Source organism: Heptranchias perlo, chromosome 18 (genome assembly GCF_035084215.1).
Source record: "Heptranchias perlo isolate sHepPer1 chromosome 18, sHepPer1.hap1, whole genome shotgun sequence".
Taxonomy (NCBI): Eukaryota; Metazoa; Chordata; class Chondrichthyes; order Hexanchiformes; family Hexanchidae; genus Heptranchias; species Heptranchias perlo.
Window position 1 is genome coordinate 2,401,786 of NC_090342.1, and position 22,853 is coordinate 2,424,638.

Consider the following 22,853-nt stretch of genomic DNA (forward strand, 5'->3'; position numbering starts at 1 on the left):
TGGACACATTAATCATAAGCAATTCATAATGAATCCCTTTGTTGTGTCTGTTTCTAACTCCAGCTGTGTGTTACAAATAAGGTTCATAAACAGACAGTGTTTTCAGATATAACTGAGCACATCTGGCAGTATGTTGGCACTGAATCCAGCACAGGTGCAAATCAGATCTCTTTCGAATTAAATCTCACACAAACTTCTAACAGCTCTGCAGAATTTCTGCAATCAACCTTCTATGGAGAAAGAGACCTCGAGCTGAAACAAAGGTCCAGAAAGACGAAGAAACATCGTCTGAGCATCCAAACATAGTTATCTATCACTGCCATTACGTAACACACAAACACGAGAGTTCTCGCTAATTGTAGCTTCAACACAGCATGAGGAACTGACCTCCAAATAGCTCTGACATTCTTTCCCTTGAGGGCCGATGAAACAATAATGAACATGCTTTGCATGTACATGTATTAATGTGTTCGATATTAACCCCCGGCACCTCTCCGCCTTTCTGATCCAGCTTCCAGTCACCTCATCTAACTCAAGGGAATAGGCATTCAGAGAATAAAGGGATAAACTATAGTAAAAAAATTAAAAGTAAAATTGATAATTTTTACTATGTATGTATCATCATACAGAACAAACTAAATTCACATTAGAGATTGTACCAGAAAATTTAGTTTGACTAAATCTGAGAATTATAACATACATCATTTACTTTATAAATTCACTACTTGTGATTAAAGGAAGATTATTTCAGGAATGGGTGTTGTGTCCCTCTGTCTATTACCTTAACCAAGTGGCAATTATTCACATTTGAGTCTTGATAACAAATGCCCACAGGTTAGGTCACCATGGAAGTGATCAGTCCCGAGCCCTATCCTGTCCTCGCCTGACATTTTTTAAAAATTCGTTCATGGGATGTGGGCGTCGCTGGCAAGGCCGGCATTTATTGCCCATCCCTAATTGCCCCTTGAGAAGGTGGTGGTGAGCACGCACAGAGGCACAGGACTTCCTGGATAGCCAGAATGGCAACACTGGCTGATTTCCTCCTCCCTAACCTGGAGGCCCTGAAGCCAATTGTGCATCTCTGACCATCACCTCAGGTGAGCTGAGCTCCTCTAACTCACTGTGGACCAGAATCGAATGTTGAACCTCTTTGGGCAAACTCACTGAGCTGTTGGGTCAGCTAGGATAATTTTTACGTGTAACACAGCAATGTCACTTTTACTGATCTCTGATACTTCCATCGAAGCAAGCAAGTCATGATGAACCTTCATAAAACACTGGTTCAGCCACAACTGGAGTATTGTGTCCAGTTCTGGGCACCGCACTTTAGGAAAGATGTGAAGACCTTAGAGAGGGTGCAGAAGAGATTTACTAGAATGATTCCAGAGATGAGGGACTTTAGTTACGTGGATAGACTGGAGAAGCTGGGGTTGTTCTCCTTGGAACAGAGAAGGTTGAGAGGAGATTTGATAGAGGTGTTCAAAATCATGAAGGGTCTAGACAGGATAGATAGAGAGAAACTGTTCCCATTGGCGGAAGGGTCAAGAACCAGAGGACATAGATTTAAGGTGATTGGCAAAAGAACCAAAGGTGACATGAGGAAAAACTTTTTTACCCAGCGAGTGGTTAGGATCTGGAATGCGCTGCCCGAGGGGGTGGTGGAGGCAGATTCAATCATGGCCTTCAAAAGAGAACTGGATAAGTACTTGAAACGAAAAAATGGGCAGGGCTACAGGGATAGGGCGGGGCAGTGGGACTAGCTGGATTGCTCTTGCATAGAGCCAGCGTGGACTTGATGGGCCGAATGTCCCCATTCCATGCTGTAACCTTTCTATGATTCTATGATCACAACAATTACACAAATCACAGAATACCTGATGAGTTTGTGTGGGGGAACTTTGCTGCTCACCACTGTCTCCCAGCTGAAGCTGTTCAGTTGCCAGATTCAAACTTTAGAGGCTTGTCAAATTTACGTTAATTAACCACTTGAACCAAACCACATTTTTTAGGACAATCAATCTTCGAATTGATTTGCTCACAAGATTCTAGATGGAATTAACCCACATGTGGGTTCCTTAGTAAGCAACATCAGGCAACGTTTATTAAACTAGTCCCTGGAACACACCCTATCGAATATCATCATGGGAGAACCTTCACCACATGGACTGCAGTGGTTCAAGGAGATGGCTCACCACCACCTTTAATTTTTTTAATTCGCTCTTGAAATGTTGGGGGGCACTGGCATTAAAAAAATTAAAGTAGAGATCAAAGATGGCATTCACACTTTTTTCTTAATATTCTTCTCTTTTTCTCCCCTTTGTTACAGAATCCCATCTTTCATTAAGCTAGCTTTCTAGCTGGTCATCGTGAAGCCCCTTCATCCCAGTAGGTGCAGATTGGGAGGTCAAAGTTTAAGCTGCTGTGAGTTCCACATCAGTAATGTTATGCAAATGAAACCGGATCTGTCACTCCAGCGGTGAAGTGGCTCGGTGAGGGAGAATACAAAATTGGCACTGACTCTGTTATTGTCATTTCGTAAGTGCTCTTACAGCAGGAATTGAGAGGCTGCACGGCCACCTCAGAGTCTCGCTGGACACGACCACATCAAAGTTACTCTATTGTAATCCTGCCTCCAATTCATGCTCGTGTCTAGGAAGGTTCCTTTTAGGCCTATATTCACTAGAGTTTAGAAGAATGAGAGGTGATCTCATCGAAACATATAAAATTCTAACAGGACTAGACAGACTGGATGCAGGGAGGATGTTCCCGATGGCTGGGGAGTCCAGAACCAGGGGTCACAGTCTCAGGATACGGGGTATGCCATTTGGAACCGAGATGAGGAGAAATTTCTTCACTCAGAGGGTGGTGAACCTGTGGAATTCTCTACCACAGAAGGCAGTGGAGGCCAAGTCATTAGATGTATTCAAGAAGGAGATAGATATATTTCTTAATGCTAAAGGGATCAAGGGATATGGGGAAAAAGCGGGAACAGGGTACTGAGTTAGACGATCAGCCATGATCATTTTGAATGGCGGAGCAGGCCCGAAGGGCCGAATGGCCTACTCTTGCTCCTGTTTTCTATGTTTCTATGTTTCGGAACCAGTAGCCTTGCAATTTCTGCCCTTTAAGTCCATTTTGTTTGGTGTCTAATTATATTGAAGTCAAGTGGACCGATTCAGTCCCCCAACGTCTTGCTTAAAATTCTTATTCTTGTGTTTAAACCCTTCCGAGTCCTCATGCTTCTTTCTCTCTCTAAGCTTCTCACCTTCCCCCAAACTATCCACTCCTGTGATTCTGACCTCTGTGCGTCACCCCCCCTCCTCCCTTCGCCCCACCATCGGTGGCCGTGCCTTCAGCCACGTGGGCCCCATTGCTGGAATTCCCTGCCCATGTCTCCCTCTGCCGAGACACTTGTCTCTCCTCCTTCAAGATCCTCTTTGTAACCAACTTCTTTGACCGAAGTTACGGCAGGCGGACCTCCGTGGAAGTTACCCCCTCCCCTCTGAGCTCCATGAGGGGGAGAATCTGGGCAACAATGATCATTGTATCATCAGTCGGTTAGACAAATTCCTGCTGCTGTTAATTAACATTAGGACTGGATTTTTCGAGGGTCAATTTGAAGAACGAGGGCTGACCCGGAGAAGGTAGATTAGGTTGTGATGTTAGGTAGAAATAACCGTCAGAGAATAAAAATGGAGGTTATTTAAACCTTGTAGATCCTCAGGATTAAAAAGGAGGGTAGAGATTAAACAGGGAGGTTTGTAGTGAAATTAACCGAAAAAAATTGTCACTCGGTGTAAAGTGAATAATTGTCAAGGGAGCAGCGGCAGGAAGACGATACTGAGAGGGAACGAAAGGGGTGAATAGAAACGCTAAAAATACAGTCCAAGAAAGGATTGTGGACAGGACCGGCGATGATGGGTGATCTTTTTATCAGCTATGTCAGAAACCAGTAAATGATTAAAGACTACTTCAATTCTTTGAGAAATTTAACAGGGCAGGTTAGGTATGAGGACCAGGGAAGGCTGGGGTACTAAATGAATAGTTTCATCAGTTTTCACCGTTGAAGATGGCGCGCAGCTCTCAGAATAGGGGGGCGGGGACTAAAATTGATTCAATCGGAGTAAATGCAGAAAGACTCTTTGCTAGGATTAAGGCACTGAGAGCTGGCTGGATCTGATAGAGAAAAGAAAGACAGAAAGAACAAATGAAGGAACAAACTTGCATTTCTATAGCACCTTTCACGACCTCAGGACGTCCCAAAGTGTTTTACTGCTAATGAAGTACTTTTGAAGTGCAGTCACTGTTGTAATGTAGGAAACAGGGCAGCCATTGCGCACAGCAAGATCCCACAAACAGTAATGTGATAATGACCAGATAATCTGTTTTTTAGTATCGTTGGTTGAGGGATAAATATTGTTCAGGACACCGGGGAGAACTCCCCTGCTCTTTGAATAGTGCCATGGGATCTTTTACATCCACCTGAGAGGGCACTTGGTTTAACATCTCATCCGACAGTGCAGCGCTCCCTTAGTACTGACCCTCGGACAGTGCAGCACTCCCTCAGTACTGCCCCTCCGACAGTGCAGCGCTCCCTCAGTACTGACCCTTTGACAATGCAGCGTTCCCTCAGTACCGACCCTCCGACAGTGCAGCACTCCCTCAGTAATGACCCTTTGACAATGCAGCGTTCCCTCAGTACTGACCCTCCGACAGTGCAGCGCTCCCTCAGTAATGACCCTTTGACAATGCAGCGTTCCCTCAGTACTGACCCTCCGACAGTGCAGCGCTCCCTCAGTACCGACCCTCCGACAGTGCAGCGCTCCCTCGGTACTGACCCTCCGACAGTGCAGCGCTCCCTCAGTACTGCCCCTCCGACAGTGCAGCACTCCCTCAGTCCTGCCCCTCCGACAGTGCAGCGCTCCCTCAGTACTGACCCTCCGACAGTGCAGCGCTCCCTCGGTACTGACCCTCCGACAGTGCAGCGCTCCCTCAGTACTGACCCTCCGACAGTGCAGCATTCCCTCAGTACTGCCCCTCCGACAGTGCAGCGCTCCCTCAGTATTGACCCTCCGACAGTGCAGCGCTCCCTCAGTACTGACCCTCCGACAGTGCAGCGCTCCCTCAGAACTGACCCTCCGACAGTGCAGTGCTCCCTCAGTACTGACCCTCCGACAGTGCAGCGCTCCCTCAGTACTGACCCTCCGACAGTGCAGCGCTCCCTCGGTACTGACCCTCCGACAGTGCAGCGCTCCCTCAGTACTGACCCTCCGACAGTGCAGCATTCCCTCAGTACTGCCCCTCCGACAGTGCAGCGCTCCCTCAGTATTGACCCTCCGACAGTGCAGCGCTCCCTCAGTACTGACCCTCCGACAGTGCAGCGCTCCCTCAGAACTGACCCTCCGACAGTGCAGCGCTCCCTCAGTACTGCCCCTCCGACAGTGCAGCGCTCCCTCAGTATTGACCCTCCGACAGTGCAGCGCTCCCTCAGTACTGACCCTCCGACAGTGCAGCGCTCCCTCAGTACTGACCCTCCGACAGTGCCGCGCTCCCTCAGTACTGACCCTCCGACAGTGCAGCGCTCCCTCAGTACTGCCCCTCCGACAGTGCAGCGCTCCCTCAGTATTGACCCTCCGACAGTGCAGCGCTCCCTCAGTACTGACCCTCCGACAGTGCAGCACTCCCTCAGTACTGACCCTCCGACAGTGCAGCGCTCCCTCAGTACTGCACTGGAGTGTCAGCCTAGATTATGGGCTCAAGTCTCTGGAGTGGGACTCGAACCCACGATTTTCTGACTCAGAGGCCATGGCTGAAATCAGAAAAGATTCCATTATATGTGACTGGGGGTGAGGCACAATGGTGGACAGGTAGCTGTTACTGTCTCGTAGGCGCAGAGTTATCATCAATCAGAGCAGATCTTTATGGAGCTGCTTCCCACAGGACTTCATAATAGAATCATAGAATCACACAGCTCAGAAGGAGGCTATTCGGCCCATCTTGCCTGTGCTGGCTCTTTGAGCGAGCTATCCAATTAGTCCCACTGCCCCCTGCTCTTTCCCTGTAACCCTGTAAATTTTTCCTTTTCAAGTATTTATTCAATTCCCTTTTGAAAGTTATTATTGAATCTGCTTCCACCGCCCTTTCAGGCAGCACATTCCAGATCAGAACAACTCGCTGCGTAAAAAAAATTCTCATCTCCCCTCTGGTTCTTTTGTCAATTATCTTAAATCTGTGTCCTCTGGTTACCGACCCTCCTGCCACTGGAAACAGTTTCTCCCTATCTACTCTATCCAAACCCCTCATAATTTTGAACACCTCGATTAAATCTCCCCTAAACCTTCTCTGTTTTAAGGAGAACAACCCCAGCTTCTCCAGTCTCTCCACATAACTGAAGTTCCCCATCCTTGGTACCATTTTGGTAAATCTCCTCTGCACCCTCTCTAATGTCTTGAAATTCTTCCCAAAGTGCGGTGCCCAGAATTGGTCACAATACTCCAGCCGAGACCTAACCAGTTATTTATAAAGGTTTAGCATAACCTCCTTGCTTTTGTACTCTGTGCCTCTATTTACAAAGCTTAAGGATCCCATATGCCTTTTTTAACAGCCTCCTCAACTTGTCCTGCCACCTTCAAAGATTTGTGTACATACACCCCCAGGTCTCTCTGGGGGAAAAATTGGATAAGGGCCGTTTTCGGGCGGGGGTAGCGTGATGCGCTCGTACCCCACTCCCGATGGCCCCTACGCAGGCAGCGTGTGAACTTCGTGCTGCCTGCTACTTACCATGAAATCTCTGAGAGGCTGCACGGAGTATGAGAAAGTTGGAAATGGGACGTGCACAGCGCACGCCATCAGCAGCCTGCACCTCTTAATGGCAGGTACACAGCTTACTTGGAGAAGGGAAAGATGGCCACGGGGATAGCAGGACCGGCACGAGAGAGGGCTCCACGCTTCTCCGATGATGCTCTGGAGGCCCTGGTGGAAAGGGTGGTCGAAAGGAGGGCCAACATGTACCCGCAGGGTGGCCAGAGACCCTCCAGACTGCAGCTCCGCAGGCATTGGCAGGCTGTGGCGTAGGAAGTGAACGCCAGGAGCATTGCACCACGCACGTGGGTGCAGTGCCGAAAGAAGTCCAATGATTTGACACGAGTGGTCAAGGTGAGTGAATGCAAGTGTCAAGTGGCACATCCAACCAACTGCCCCACTGCTCCATGCATCTCACTCCCCATCACCCACCCACCAACAAACACTGCCCATCCACACACAACGCTGCATCTCACCCGCACATAGTACCACACTTGCAGGCCAGACAACTGCCACTCACAGGTCACACAAACTGGCAGCTATTCGACCACGACAGGCACATCACCCACACAACTTGCAGGACACTCACTGACACACTGTCCTCTGTCTTGCAGGAGAAGGTGGCGCATAACAGCCAGCAGCAGGAGGGACCTGAGGGTGGACGGGCACACTTACACGTCCTCACCACCCCCTCCCAGAGGAGACAGTGCTTCGGATCATTGGGCAGGCTGTCGCTGCAGCCATGACAACATGCCACGCTGGAGGTCCCAGTGAAGGGGGTCTCTGCATATCTAATGTTCCTTCTTTCCCACATTTCCCTCCTCCCATAATTTTTTCTGACTCATGTGCTACACACGCTGTCAGCACGCACGTCTCACTTGCTCCTCTCCCCACTTCACAACTCAACCTGTTTCCCTTTGTCATTGCAGATACCCAAGAACACGTGGCGGCACCCGAGGAGGAGGGGGAGGAGGAGGAGGAGGAGGAGCAGGAGCAGGAGGAGGAGGAGGAGGAGGAGGAGGAGGAGCAGGAGCAGGAGGAGGAGGAGGAGGAGGAGGAGGCCAACACTGAAGCCACACCGTCACTCGATCTGACACTTGCTTCCACCAGCTCAGAGACTGACACTGCGCGTCCTTTAGAGGTGAGGTTAGAGGAGGGATCAGCATGTGGTGAGACACCGAGCACAAGTGCACAGGGGCGGGGGGAACGGATACCACAGGTACCAGCTCGGCGGAGGGCGAGGTCACTCACTAGTTCTGCTGCAGAGGAATCAGATGAGGACTTTGATGGGCCAGGCTACAGAAGATGGCCGATGGGCGTACACCAACAAATGCCTGGGGCGCTGGAAAGCCTGCGCATAATGAGAAGGGGCATGGAGGAGCCCAGCTCCAACCTGGCACAGGGCTTTGCACAGAGCTTGGAGCCCATCCTTTCCAACATGGAACGGGTGGTCACCTCCATCAGCGCACCCGTGGAACCCACCATGATGCAGCGTCTGATGACTGATGTCACAGCTTCCATTGCAGCACAAACATCTGCCATCTGAGGTCTGACTGCTGCCTTGGAAGCTCAGACTGCTGCTATCGTGGCTCTGGGGACCACTGTGGAACGGGGCTTCCACGGCATCACAGCACTCCAGCAATCCGTTCTCCAGCTGATCACCAGGATTGCGGAGACGCCGCCCCGGGAGAGTGGCAGTGGCTCCATGGCAGTCGGACCTGCTTCCTGCTCCCACCCCTGCCACTCCACCAGTGCCCCTGTTGTTGCCTATTGGCCAGCCAGGCCGGACTGCTGCAGCCCATGCTGAGATGGTGGAGTCTGAAGCCGGGCTCTCCCGGCCCAGAGCTGCTCGAGGTCGTCCTCCAAGGCCATCTGGACGTTCCTCCATTGAAGGCCAGCAGCCTCCCACCACCCATGCTCCAGCCAGTGGGGAAGCACCTCGTAGGAGCACTAGGATAGGTAAAGACACACGGACAACAGGCACTGAGGGAATGTACAAGGGGGAATAGTTCTGTTATGTTTGCATAATTTCACTTATTCATTGATAAATGAGACTTTGATTTTGCATTTGGTGGTGGTCTTTATTTATGCAATGTGCTGAGAGGGAAACCAATGTGTATTCAGATGGAGGGCGATTTGATTGTCTTGTGGGAGCGGAAAGGTGGGGAGTGTAGGACTGTTGGTGAGCTGGGGGATGTACTTCACATTATTGCGTGCTCGGATCAGGCGAGCACACGGAGCCCTTACAGACAAGGCATGTGGTTCCTGTTGCACCCTTGCATCTTCCTCCACCTCCTCTTCCGGCTCCACCCCCTCCTCCTCCTCAGCGTCTTCTTCCTCAGGCTCAGGGTCTTCTCCAATCATTGGTGGCAAAGGCTGGTCCCTCATGATGGCGAGGTTGTGCAGCATGCAGCAGACCACCACGAATCTGCCCACCCGCTCAGGGGAGTACTGCAGGGCTCCCCCAGACCGGTCCAGGCAGCGGAAGTGTTGTTTGAGGAGGCCTATGGTGTGCTCCACGATGTTGCGTGTGGCAGCACGGCTCTCACTATAGGCCTGCTGTGCACGCATGGATTCCTGACCGGTGTCTTGAGCCACGGCGTGAGGGGATAGCCCTTGTTGTCCAGTAGCCAGCCTTTGACTTGTTGAGTCGGGTGAAAGATAGCTGGTACGTTGGCCTGCCGCATGACGAAGGCGTTGTGACTGCTCCCAGGGTAGCGGGCATCGGCCTCGATGATTCGATGCGTGTGGTCGCACACCGGCTGCACGTTGAGGGAGTGGAAGCCCTTTCGGTTGACGAAGACGGCCAAGTTGATGTGCGGGGCACGCAGGGCAATGTGCGTGCAGTCCATGGCACCCTGCACCGTGGGGAAGCCAGCAATGCGGGCGAACCCCCGTGCTCGCTCGTTCTGATTGTCTCTGTGGAGAGGGAAGGTGATGAACCTGTTCCTCATGTGATACAGTGCGTCTGTGACTTCCCTTATGCAGCAGTGCACTGCACACTGCGAGATGTTGCACATGTCGCCAGCAGAGGCCTGAAATGCTCCTGAGCTGTAGAAATTCAGCACCACGGTGACCTTAACAGCCACTGGCAAAGCTGTCCTCGCCCTGCTCTGGGGCTGCAGTTGTGGCCACACCAGTTGACAGATCTCGGTCACGGCTTCCTTGGTGAATCTCAGGCGTTGGATGCAATCCTCCTCGGTCATGTTGAGGTAAGAGAATTGATCCCAGAAGGCCCTCATTGGGTAGGGCCTCCTGCTCAGTGCCCTGCGCCTCCTCGTCCTCCGTCTCCTCGCAGCTTGACCCGCTGGGCGTGGCCTCTCTGCATGCTCCCAGTCGTGCTCAATGCCCAGCGGGAGCCCCAGCAGACCGCCCATGGTTGGCAGGAATGTTGTTCAACCAGAGTTGTAACTGTCCGACCCGTAAGGCAGTACCTGACGATCCCCCACTCTCAAATGTACTCTAGGAACTCTTATAAAGAACTATGGAGCTTCAAAAAACACCTCCAGCAGCCAGAAGCAATAATCCAGCAACTAACCTGCAACACCCTGCATGGCCCCTTTAAGTAGCGCTGGTGGGGGGGTCCTTCAGGCACTGTAAGACACGTTCAGATGGTCGGGGTTAAGACTGTGAGTTGAGTTGAGCGTTAAGGTCCAAAATGTTGTCTATCACTTTAAATCAGCGTTGCACACTGATTGTGCGCATTTTATCCCTACTTTACACGCTGCTGGTGTTCGGTATTTGTGCACGTGCTAACTCCAACACCAAGATGGCGTCCAGCGCATGTCATGCTGGAAACGTGCGTGCGCATCCTAGATGCCATCTTGGATGTCCGCGAGGCCGTGTAGCACTGAAACAACGGGCGCTACGCGGCCCAATTTAGCGCCCTCTGTTCCTGCACCCCCTTTAAAATTGTACCATTTAGTTGGAACCATTGCTGTCCATTATCTTCATTAATAATCTGGATGAGGACAATCATCAGACAATCATTTAATAATTTGGAAACGATACGTGCAAACGTGCCGGGCCTGGACAGCTGAGGGCAGCACTCCCCTCACTGGTGCAGTGCTCCTCCAGGATGCCACACCTGTCTGTGCCAAGCGAGGGCCTGGAGAGTCGAATCAGCTCCCCGATCTATTTTAGTAGTGAGACAGGGGTGATTTTAACCCTCCCCATCCGGCGAAAACCTGGTGGGTAAACAGTTAAAATGCCCCAGCTTACTTACTCGCCCTGGAGCCACCGCGATTTTAACCTGCTCTCTTGAGCAGGCAGCAAGGACACCTTCCCAAAGCCGGCAGGGTCCTTCTTTATATTTCCATGTCGGGGTCCCGATGACGTCATTGAGAACCGACTGCAATTTTAACTCAGGCCTGTATTTGGAAACCGCTGCAATTTTCCTGCCAGCCCAACCTGGGACAGAAGAGGGTTAGCCCCAGAAGAGGCTGAGAAAGGTAAGTGTTTTTTTTTCTTTTGTGTGGCCGGTAGCCAGCTGACGGGAATTAAGCCCCCAAATCCTAACCACCACCAAGGTCACCTTTCTCTAATTCGGCAACATTATCCACCTCTACCCCTATCTCTCTCCCATCGCTGTTAAAGTCATTATCCCAGCTTCCATCACCTTTAGGTTCCATTACTCTGATGCTGCCTTACCACCCTCCTGAATTCTATCCTTTATAAACTGCACAACCTGCCCTGCACTAAGTCCGGCTCTCTTATCATCCCTTGCCTTGCCACGGCTATCGAGGGCTCCCCATCCCTCAACACATTGAGCCCTCGATAGCCCTGACCAACTTCAGACGTTAGTCCCTGAAGCTAAGGCTAGAACATCACAAAAAGAAACGACATCGATACAGACAGAATTCTGTTTTTAATTACCAGGTGCTTAAAGGGTTAAATCACGAGGTTAGGTTGCATGAACTTGACTTGAATTCCCTTGAGTTTAGAAGGTTGAGGGGCGATCTGATCGAGGTGTTTAAAATGATAAAGGGATTCGATAGGGTAGATCGGGAGAAACTATTTCCTCTGGTGGGGGGAGTCCAGATCAAGGGGGCAGAACCTTAAAATTAGAGCTCGGCCATTCAGGGGTGATGTCAGGAATCACTTCTTCACACAAAGGGGAGTGGAAATCTGGAACTCTCTCCCCCAAAAGGCTGTGGTTGCTGGGGGTCAATTGAATTTTTCAAGACTGAGATCGATAGATTTTTGCTCAGTAAGAGTATCAAGGGATATGGAACAAAACAGATAAATGAGGTTAAGGTACAGATTGGCCATGATCTGATTGAATGGTGGATCAGACTCGAGGGACTGAATGACCTCCTCCTCTTTCTATGTTTTAAATTACTGTTATGTTTGACAAAACTGTACAGTAAAAAACTGCAAAAAAAGTCAATCCCAAAAGGCCATATTTTGAATCACGTCTGTCATGTAATATCTGAGGACAAGAATGTGTATTACATCTTTATTGGAAGTGAGAGTAAAGAGATTTTTACTCCACAGCTAGTAGAACGGGAGGCAAGCTTTAATGCTGCAGTAAACAAGTTGTTTGTTCATTTGGAAACAGCCTATTGAAAAAAAATCAGATTTGCCGACATTTTTAAGGGAGAACAAGTTGCAGGTGTGACAATTCAGGTGTTTAAGATGATTAAAGATTTGATAGGGTAGATAGAGAGAAACTATTTCCTCTGCTGGGGGGAGTCCAGAACAAGGGGGCATAACCTTAAAATTAGAGCCAGGCCATTCAGGGGTGATGTCAGGAAGCACTTCTTCACACAAAGGGGAGTGGAAATCTGGAACTCTCTCCCCCCAAAAAGCTGTTGAGGCTGGGGGTCAATTGAAAATTTCAAAACTGAGATTGATTTTTGTTGGGTGAGGGGATTAAAGGTTACGGAACCAAGGCGGGTAAATGGAGTTGAGATACAGATCAGTCATGTTCTAATTGAATGGCGGAACAGGCTCGAGGGGCTGAATGGCCTTCTCCTCTTCCTATGTTCCTAAAACATCTAGATATGTTCCTAAAACATCTAGATACCTCCCAATAAAAACCCAAAGGATAAACATTTCCTTTGGCAGCAGCTCGCAGTTATGTAGCTCAGAGAGACCGAATGATTGTTGCATATTAATGCCATTTATTAAATGAACGTTGAGGGTGTTGTGCTTTTAGACAAAGCACACTAATCACCAGCAAGCTGCAGCTGCTTTTTATAGTTTCCCAAAATATAGGACCCTGCACCAATCTCACTGCATTCAGATGTTTTTTTTCATAAATGTGAATGAATTACAGCCCCTGAAATGGGCTACAGTTAATAGAAACATATTAAAGACACAATTAACATTTTTAAATGTAATCGCTTTTAATTTCTTTATGTGAAGATAATTATTACAAGTTTAGGGTCTTGCTTTCGATATTCTCTTGGGTACAGTCAGTCACATAAGTGGTCAGAACATCTTATGTTTAGGAATGTGCCCGTACTGCCCAAGATCTAACTTTACAATAGTGTAACCCCTTGTGACCTGAACTGGATATTTGTGTCTTCCACATGTTTGTTTCTTCAGTCTTTTAGAAGGCAGATCGAACAAACATTTGGTAAGAAGAGGCCAGATAAGATTTGTTAAACTGACCTATTTCACAGCAAATAAACACACAGAGCATTAGTTATATTCAAACTTACTTAGTTCAATCTGTACAACTCCTTTTTGCATAATAATATAAAATAACGAACACGCCACACTTCACCACATCAGTGGATCATCTTCTTGACTTAAATAAAATAACTGGTAACTACCCTCCTGCATTCTCCTTTGGAGCCGAGCTAAATCTTCCTCTTACACCTCTTCCTGATCATCTCTTCCCTGAGCTACATGTCCATAACCTCCTAGATATCCACATAATTCCCTATTAAAACATTGAAAGGCATGAACGAATAAACTCCCACTTCAATGACCTTTGCTTATCCAAAATTTTCCAGCCAGATTTTGGCCACAGGTACTTCTGTGGTCATCTACAGACCATTATGTAATGATAGACCTTCACCAGGCTATCGTGAAAGAGCAATCTGGGTCTTGCACCCCCTTTACTGTGACTGGGTCAATCTATCCCCTTAGGTGATCACCACATAACTAGCCATCTCGTAGGAACATAGGAACAGGAATAGGCCATTCAGCCCCTCGAGCCTGTTCCACCATTCAATTAGATCATGGCTGCTCTGTACCTCAACTCCAATTACCCACCTTTACTCCATAACCTTACCTAACACAAATCTATCGATTTCAGTCTTGTACCTTGCAAGCTCACTTGGGTTCTGAATTTGCGTCACAAGGTTTCTTGGGGGTCAGCACCGATTCCCCTTGTGGCTGCATTTAGTAAACCTAATCTCTTTCTCTTCAGATCTTCAGCTCAGCTGCTTCCCTCCAGCCTCACCAGGGGCAGATTGAGCACCAGGCTCACAGTGCATTTGTCCATGGAACAGCGTGAGGCATCTCATCTCCTTACTGTGTGGCAGCTCACCTGAGCTCGTGAGGCCATAAGATGATCAGCGCCTGGGCTTTCTGCATGAGAGTTCTGCACTCCTCGTAAACCAGCTGGTGCTATTTCCGGAGAGATGTCCATTATTATTAAACGGCAAGGACCTTCGTTGGGTCTTATTCTTTCACTTTCCAGCCACATCTGCCTCGTGTCTTTGAGCTAGATAACTATTTCTATATAAATACTGGACGTATCGTTCTTTATTTTTCTGACTGTACGCTTCAGCAGAGAATAGCAGCTTCACAGCATCACGGTCCATATTATCAATAGGATCGTAGGAACATAGGAACAGGAGGAGGCTATTCAGCCCCTCGAGCCTATTCCGCCATCCAATAGGATCATGGCTGACCTGTATCCTATCTCCATCCACCCGCCTTGGCTCCATATCCCTTAATACCCTTGGTTAGCAAAAATCTATCGATCTCAGATTTAAAATTATTAATTGAGCTAGCACCTACTGCTTCTTGTGGGAGAGAGTTCCACACTTCTACCACCCTTTGTGTGAAGAAGTGTTTCCCAACTTCTCTCATGAATGGCCTGACTCTGATTTTAAGGTTATGTCCCCTTGTCCTAGACTCCCCCACCATCGGAACAGTTTCTCTCTAACTACCCTTCAAAATCCTGAAAACCTCAATCAAATCATCCCTTAACCTTCTATATTCCAGGAAATACAAGCCTAGTTTATGTAATCTCTCCTCACAATCTAACCCTCAGAGCCCTGGTAACATTCAGGTGAATCAACATGAGAAAACACCACGAGTTTTTCTCACTTAGTGACGATGTGAGTTGGTTGGCCTGTTCATTGTTGACCCATTTGTGGTGACCGACTAACAATTCAAACGCCCAAATAAAACGATCGATATCATCCCCTTCTTCAAAATTTGGAATAAGAATTAATTTAACAAAACGGCGTGCCCTAAGTACCACAGACTCATTTCTCTGCCAGTTCAAAAGCACAATGATGTTCATTCTCCTTCTCGTCAGTTGGTACTGCTTCTCCTTGTTAGCCTCAAATTCTCATTGTTCCCTCTCTTCCTGCAATTTGTGTTCCACTCGTTCTCGCTCTTCTTCCTGCCTACGGTGCTCTTCTTCCTGCCTACGTTGCTCTTCTTCCTGCCTACGTTGCTTTTCTTCCTGCCTACGGTGTTCTTCTTCCTGCCTACGGTGCTCTTCTTCCTGCCTACGTTGCTCTTCTTCCTGCCTACGTTGCTCGTCTTCCTGCCTACGTTGCTTTTCTTCCTGCCTACGGTGCTCTTCTTCCTGCCTACGGTGTTCTTCTTCCTGCCTATGTTGCTCTTCTTCCTGCCTACATTGCTTTTCTTCCTGCCTACGTTGCTTTTCTTCCTGCCTACGGTGTTCTTCTTCCTGCCTACATTGCTCTTCTTCCTGCCTACGGTGCTCTTCTTCCTGCCTACGGTGCTCTTCTTCCTGCCTACATTGCTCTTCTTCCTGCCTACGTTGCTTTTCTTCCTGCCTACGGTGCTCTTGTTCCTGCCTATGTTGCTCTTCTTCCTGCCTACGGTGCTCTTCTTCCTGCCTATGTTGCTCTTCTTCCTGCCTACGGTGCTCTTCTTCCTGCCTACGGTGCTCTTCTTCCTGCCTACGTTGCTCTTCTTCCTGCCTACGGTGCTCTTCTTCCTGCCTACGGTGCTCTTCTTCCTGCCTACATTGCTCTTCTTCCTGCCTATGTTGCTCTTCTTCCTGCCTACGGTGCTCTTCTTCCTGCCTATGTTGCTCTTCTTCCTGCCTACGGTGCTCTTCTTCCTGCCTACGTGCTCTTCTTCCTGCCTACATTGCTCTTCTTCCTGCCTACGTGCTCTTCTTCCTGCCTACGTGCTCTTCTTCCTGCCTACGTGCTCTTCTTCCTGCCTACGTGCTCTTCTTCCTGCCTATGTTGCTCTTCTTCCTGCCTATGTTGCTCTTCTTCCTGCCTACATTGCTCTTCTTCCTGCCTACGTGCTCTTCTTCCTGCCTACGGTGTTCTTCTTCCTGCCTACATTGCTCTTCTTCCTGCCTACGTGCTCTTCTTCCTGCCTATGTTGCTCTTCTTCCTGCCTACATTGCTCTTCTTCCTGCCTGTGGTGCTCTTCTTCCTGCCTACGGTGCTCTTCTTCCTGCCTACGTGCTCTTCTTCCTGCCTACATTGCTCTTCTTCCTGCCTACGTTGCTTTTCTTCCTGCCTACGGTGCTCTTCTTCCTGCCTACATTCCTGCCTCAAGCTCTAATTGAAATGTTCATTTAGATTAAACTCTCTCTCCTTTGCTTTTTCTTCACCTTGTGCCCACTGTACATCCCAGCACAATGGGCATGAGGTGTTTATTGGTCACAGAGGCAGGCTAACAAATTGCTTAATGTTTGCATCTTAATATTTAGGGGAAACCATCAATACTTAGTCCATTAGCATTTAATGAGCTTTCACGCCTGTGCATTTTAAAAAAATAAACTTGTGTGAATACACTTTACTTTAAAACCCAAATTCTTGCTGTGGAAAAATCCTGCAATGTATCACTGCTTTGGATAAACCCCCCCCACATGCACAAAAAAAATCAAGGTCCCCATCCCCTCGACCGCCCCATTTCTCTCCTTCTCTTAAGTCAGAAAGAAGCCTTACCCAGTTCTCCCCTGTGTTTAAAAAATAATCTAGTACTAGTGTGTTAATTGCTAGTACGTGAACATTGGTGATTGGAAATTCTATTCCACATCCTCAATAAACCCATTCAGCTTAAGCATTGTCCATGTGATAGAATATTCTGACTATTACTTTCCATGTTGGCCTTGAGAATGAAGTTAGTCATTGCTTATTCACAAAGCAATCTCTTCAAAAAAAAAGTTCAAATGCCTTTGTACTGTCAGTAGACATCATTTATATTTCCTAGGCTATGTTTTGCATAACAATACAAAGAGTTCTAAGCCTTTTTACAACTAACCTGCAGAAGGGAAACTTATCATTGAATTCAACACATGCAATCAGACAACTGGCAATGTCATACTAGACATTGATTTACTAGAAACCTTACAAAAGATACAAGACCTAGGCTGACACATCAGGGCAGCACTGAGGTAGCGCTGCAATAGTCAGAGGTACAGAATATAAGAACATTACAAATAGGAGCTGGAGTAGGCCATGTGGCCCCTCGAGCCTGCTCTGCCAATCAATAAGATCATGGCTCATCTTCTACCTCAAATTCACTTTCCCGCCCCATTCCATTACTCCTTGATTCCCTTAGATTCCAAAAATCTATCAATCTCAGCCTTGAATAAACTCAACTATTGAACATCCACAGTCCTCTGCGGTAGAGAATTCCAAAGATTCACAACCTTCTGTGAAGAAATTCCTCCTCATCTCAGTCTTAAATGGCCGACCCCTTATCCTAAGACTATGCCCCCTAGTTCTAGACTCTCCAGCCAGGGGAAACAGCCTCTCACCATCTACCCTGTCAAGCCCTCTAAGAATTTTGTATGTTTCAATGAGATCACCTCTCATTCTACTAAACTCCAGAGAGTATAGGCCCATTCTACTCAATCTCTCCTCTAAGGACAACCCTGTCATCCCATGAATCAATCTAGTGAACCTTTGTTGCACCGCCTCTAAGACAAGTATATCTTCCCTTAGATAAGGAGACCAAAACTGTACACAGACTCCAGGTGAGGTCTCACCAAAGTCCTGTACAATTGTAGTAAGACTTCCTAACTCTTGTACTCCAACCCCCTTGCAATAAAAGCCAACATACCATTTGACTTCCTAATTGCTTACTGTACTTGCATGTTAACTTTCTGAGTTTCATGTATGAGGACCCTCAAATCTCTCTGGACACCAACATTTAGTTTCTCACCATTTAAAAAATATTCTTTTTTTCTATTCTTTCTACCAAAGAATCATAGAATGATACAACAAAGAAGGAGGCTCTGCACGAGCTATCCAATTAGATTAGACTATCTCCATAGAACCATAGAAAAGATACAGCACAGAAGGAGGCCATTTGGCCCATAGTGTCCACGCTGGCTTGAAGAACAACCAGGTGCCCATTCTAATCCCACCTTCCAGCACCCGGTCCGTAGCCCCATGATCTCCATGATCCTGCCATCTTTCGAATGAGATGTTAAACCGAGGCCATGTCTGCCCTCTTAGGTGGATTTAAAAGAACCCACGGCACCATTTTAAGAAGAGCAGGGGAGTTCTCCCCGGGGACCTGGGCCAATATTTATCCCTCAACCAACATAATGAGAAAGCTGATTATCTGGTCATTTATCTCATTGCTATTTGTGGATCTTGCTGTGCGCAAATTGGCTGCCATTTTTCCCTACATTACCACAGTGACTACACGTCATAATGACTTAATTGGTTGTAACGCACTTTGGCCCTGCAACCATGGCTGATGTCATCAATCGGACATCCTATGAAACGTTCTGAGCACCAGCACAATGGAGTCCATTCATGTACCAGAGTAATAATTGAGGACATCTTTGGCACGATGCCGTCATTGTAAGTCAGTTCCAGCACTCTTCCACCCAGAAGGATAAGTCTCTGGGGAGTGCATGGGAGATCGAGGCTATCCTTTACAGCCATGGCTGTTGATGCAGCGTGAGCATTCCCAGGGCACCAGCAGAACGAGAGGTCCATCCTGCCGCTGGACTCATCACAGAGCACACAATCTGGGGTTTCGAAGGTGTGAGTCAGGGGGTGTTCTTCAATATTATTTGATTAGGGTCCCACGGAGGAACTGGAGGATTAAGGTGCCCAGGAGCATCAAGGAGAACATCAGTGGCCTCAGCTGGTCACTGCTTCCTGGGTAGGGCACTTCCAATTTATTATCACCTGCTATCCAATGTCAAGCTAGTTTCAATCCAGCTAGTTAACGTACTGTTAATTTTAGGAGTCTTGATCTTCTTTAAAAGCCTCACCTGTGGAACTACATCAAATGCCTTCTAAAAATCCAAGTAAATTATATCCGCTGATGGGCCTTTTTGATTGATTTACATAGATTTGAATGAAGTAGACCACCTCCTCCTCCTGCTCACCGATGAGGTGAAATTTGCTGTCATTTTAAGTTTACATCTCAATCCTAATACCACACTATTTTTATACTCTAGTGCTATCGGTCTCTCCCAATCCTTTGTGCACTGGACTAATAATCCAGAGACCATGAGTTCAAATCCCACCATGGCCGGTTTGAGAATTTGAATTCAGTTAAAACAAAATCTGGATATAAAAAACTGGTCTCAGTAAAAGTGACCTTGAAGCTGTCTGACTATCGTAAAAACCCAACTGGTTCACTGATGTCCTTTAGGGAAGGAAACCTGCCGTCCTTACCCGGTCTGGGCCTATGTGTGACTCCAGTCCCACACCAATGTGGTTGACTCTTAACTGCCCTCTGAAGTGGTCTTGCAAGCCCCTCAGTTTTATGAACAAGGAGAAAACTTAAAATGTTCAAAGATTTAGAAAGCATCAGCTTCAAAGAGAATCTACCAATCCCTATGAATATTAATACATTCCCAGCCTTTTCCAGTCGGTATTCCTATGGTATACAGTAATATGAAGCAAAAATATGGTCATTAATACAAAGTAGCTTGGACGGTTTGAATATTAAATTCATGATCAAGAATGCTAATGGTCAAACAGCTGGCTAAACAATTTGACATGTGAAGAGAGCGTCAAACACTTTGCAGCCCCAGTTCTGATGTTGTGAATAACTGTGGAAAGAGGAAAAAAAAGTGACTCTATCAAGGAGTTCCATTTGGTCTAAATTCACTTTGAAATTCATTCAAAAAAGCTTTTCCCAGGAGCAATACTTGACCACAATTGAAAGGAGCCATGGAGACAAGTTAGGATCATGGAATCATAGAATGATGTAGCACAGAATGAGGCCATTTGGCCCATTATGACCATGCCGCCTCTTTGATAGAGCTATCCAGTTAGTCCTACTCCCCCTGCTCTTTCCCAATAGCCCTTCAAGTATTTATCCAATTCCCTTTTGAAAGTTATTATTGAATCTGTTTCCACCGCCCTCTCGGGCAGCGCATTCCAGATCACAACAACTCACTGCGCAAAAATTTTTTTCCTCATGTCGCCTCTGGCTCTTTTGCCGATCACCTTAAATCTGTGTCCTCTGGTTACCGACCCTCCTGCCACTGGAAACAGTTTCTCCTTATTTGCTCCATCAAAACCCTTCATGATTTTGAACACCTCCATCAGAACTCCAATAAACCTTCTCTGCTCTAAGGAGAACAACCCCAGCTTTTCCAGTCTCTCCACATCACTGAAGTCCCTCATCCCTGGTACCATTCTAGTAAAGGTTAGAATCTGAATGAGTTCTAATCTGTTGTCTGTTGTACTCACCATTGTCCCTCTAATGGAAACGGATGGAACAACAGTACAAAATGTCATATTTACTTACCCAGTCTGCTGTGGGATTTGAATTATCAGTTTGAACAGCTTTGTGCTAATTAGTTGCAGCACTGATTAAAGTAAAAGTATATTATTCTTGCACATTTTGTTACCGTGAAGCAATGTAAAATGCAAAACATCTATTAGAACTTCTGGAAAGGAGCAATTTAGCGGCCCTAACATTCCGCAGGTCGCGATGCTGGGGCTCACACTGGGATTGTGCTTTCCATCAAACCCCCGTCCTTACCCCTTCAGAGAATGGGGGGGGTCAGTGGGAGGTCCCTGTGATATAAATACTCGGGGTGGGGGGGCCACCTCTGCCACTGGTGATGCCTCTTGGGCGCCCATCAACCCCGTACAGAAGAATAAACACGGCCCCTCAGCCCCTCTTAGTAAAGGGGGCTGAGAGTAATAAACAAAAGTTCGAGTTACCTGTCGCTGGGGGGGTTTCCAGACCTTGACCCAGGCCCGGACCACCAGGGAACACATCATTCGCACCCCCCCCACCATTGATCCTAAGGACAGTTCACCTAGAAGGAAGAGACGACCTACCTCCGAAGAACCGTCAGGCCCCTGGGAGGCCGAAGGAGCAGGGACTGCTACGTGGCGGGTCCCCACTCTTGGCTTTGCCCCCTCCACATCGTGCCTGGGCCGGGTAGAAGATTCTTCAACCTCCCCCTCCCTCCCCCCATCACCAACAAACAAGGCCTCAGGAAACCTCAGGCACGAGCCCAGGACCTGGTGGAGCTTTTTGGCCGTTCCAGCAGGCCTCTGCTGGAGTTACACGGGGGGGGTCCGCCAGAACGGCCAAGCAATTGCAGCCCTAGTAACTGGCAATGATTTGAATGAGCAATATTCTGCCTTGCTTGTTTCAATCTAACAGTCAATATTTCACTTTACGTGCCTAGAAACCGTGAATATCCCCAGTTTTGTCGACACTCTATCACATTGGGAATGTGGTTTCAGTATTAAGAGCAAGTGTTTCAGCTCAATATATTCCTTTACTAATCGTTCATGTCTCCTACTCTATACATACCATCAATCTATGTGTAATGACATTTTCCCAGCTCACTTAGGAGTTGGGACCCCATTTTCTATAATATTTAGTACGCTCTAAATGCAGCCTAATTGAGCAGAGTGTCAAAACAGATCCTGATCTATTTAAAGCTGTTTCCTTTGATATTACATAAAATGAATTATTGTCAAATATCAGCTGCTTAGTAAAGATTTTTTAAAATCAATTGTTAGTTCAGTTAATGAGGTCTTTCTGCTTTTGATACATAAGAATCTTTTCTTTTGATTAAATACGGCCATATGGAATGAATTTTGGAGCTTCAATGACATTCAGATCACATGCAAAATGTCACTAATTAACATTTCTTTTACACAGTACAGAGAAAAACTCCCATTGGATTTATGTCTTCAGTGAGCACTTGCAATTCAAAGTGACTAATTACTGATCAGAACACTCTTGATGGATTCACATTGTTGTGGAGCAGTAATGTTCCTTTGATTAGAGAGGAAAGTTTGTGTCAATGAGCTCAGGTAGAGTCTGTTTGGGTTATTTAAAGGGATAATGAGAGAGCTGTTTCCATATTAAGTCCCCAATTCCTACACGATAACAGTGACTACACTTCAAGAGTATTGGTTGTAAGGTGCTTTGGGACGTCCTGAGGTTGTGATGGGCTCTATAGAAATGCAAGTTCTTTCTTTAATAGTGAGAAAGAACTCAAAGATGAAACTTGTTACGACTTAGAGCAACTGAATAATAGAGCTACGTTGGGGGAGTTTAATCAAGTTACATCGAGTTACATCGGGTCTACAGCATAGAAACAGGCCATTCGGCCCAACTGGTCTATGCTGGTGTTTATGCTCCACACGAGCCTCCTCCCTCCCTACTTCATCTCACCCTATCAGCATATCCTTCTATTCTCCCTCATGTGTTTATCGAGCTTCCCCTTAAATGCATCCATGCTATTTGCCTCAACTACTCCTTGTGGGAGCGAGTTCCACATTCTCACCACTCTCTGGGTAAAGAAGTTTCTCCTGAATTCCCTATTGGATTTATTAGTGACTATCTTATATTTATGGCCCCTAGTTCTGGTCTCCCACAAGTGGAAACATCTTCTCTACGTCTACCAAACC

General features: G+C 47.3%; 1 pseudogene; it reads right to left on the reverse strand.

Annotated features, from left to right (window-relative positions):
- Positions 1–6,738: 6,738 nt before the first annotated feature.
- LOC137334763 (golgin subfamily A member 6-like protein 22) lies at positions 6,739–18,944 on the reverse strand (annotated as a pseudogene).
- Positions 18,945–22,853: the final 3,909 nt, after the last annotated feature.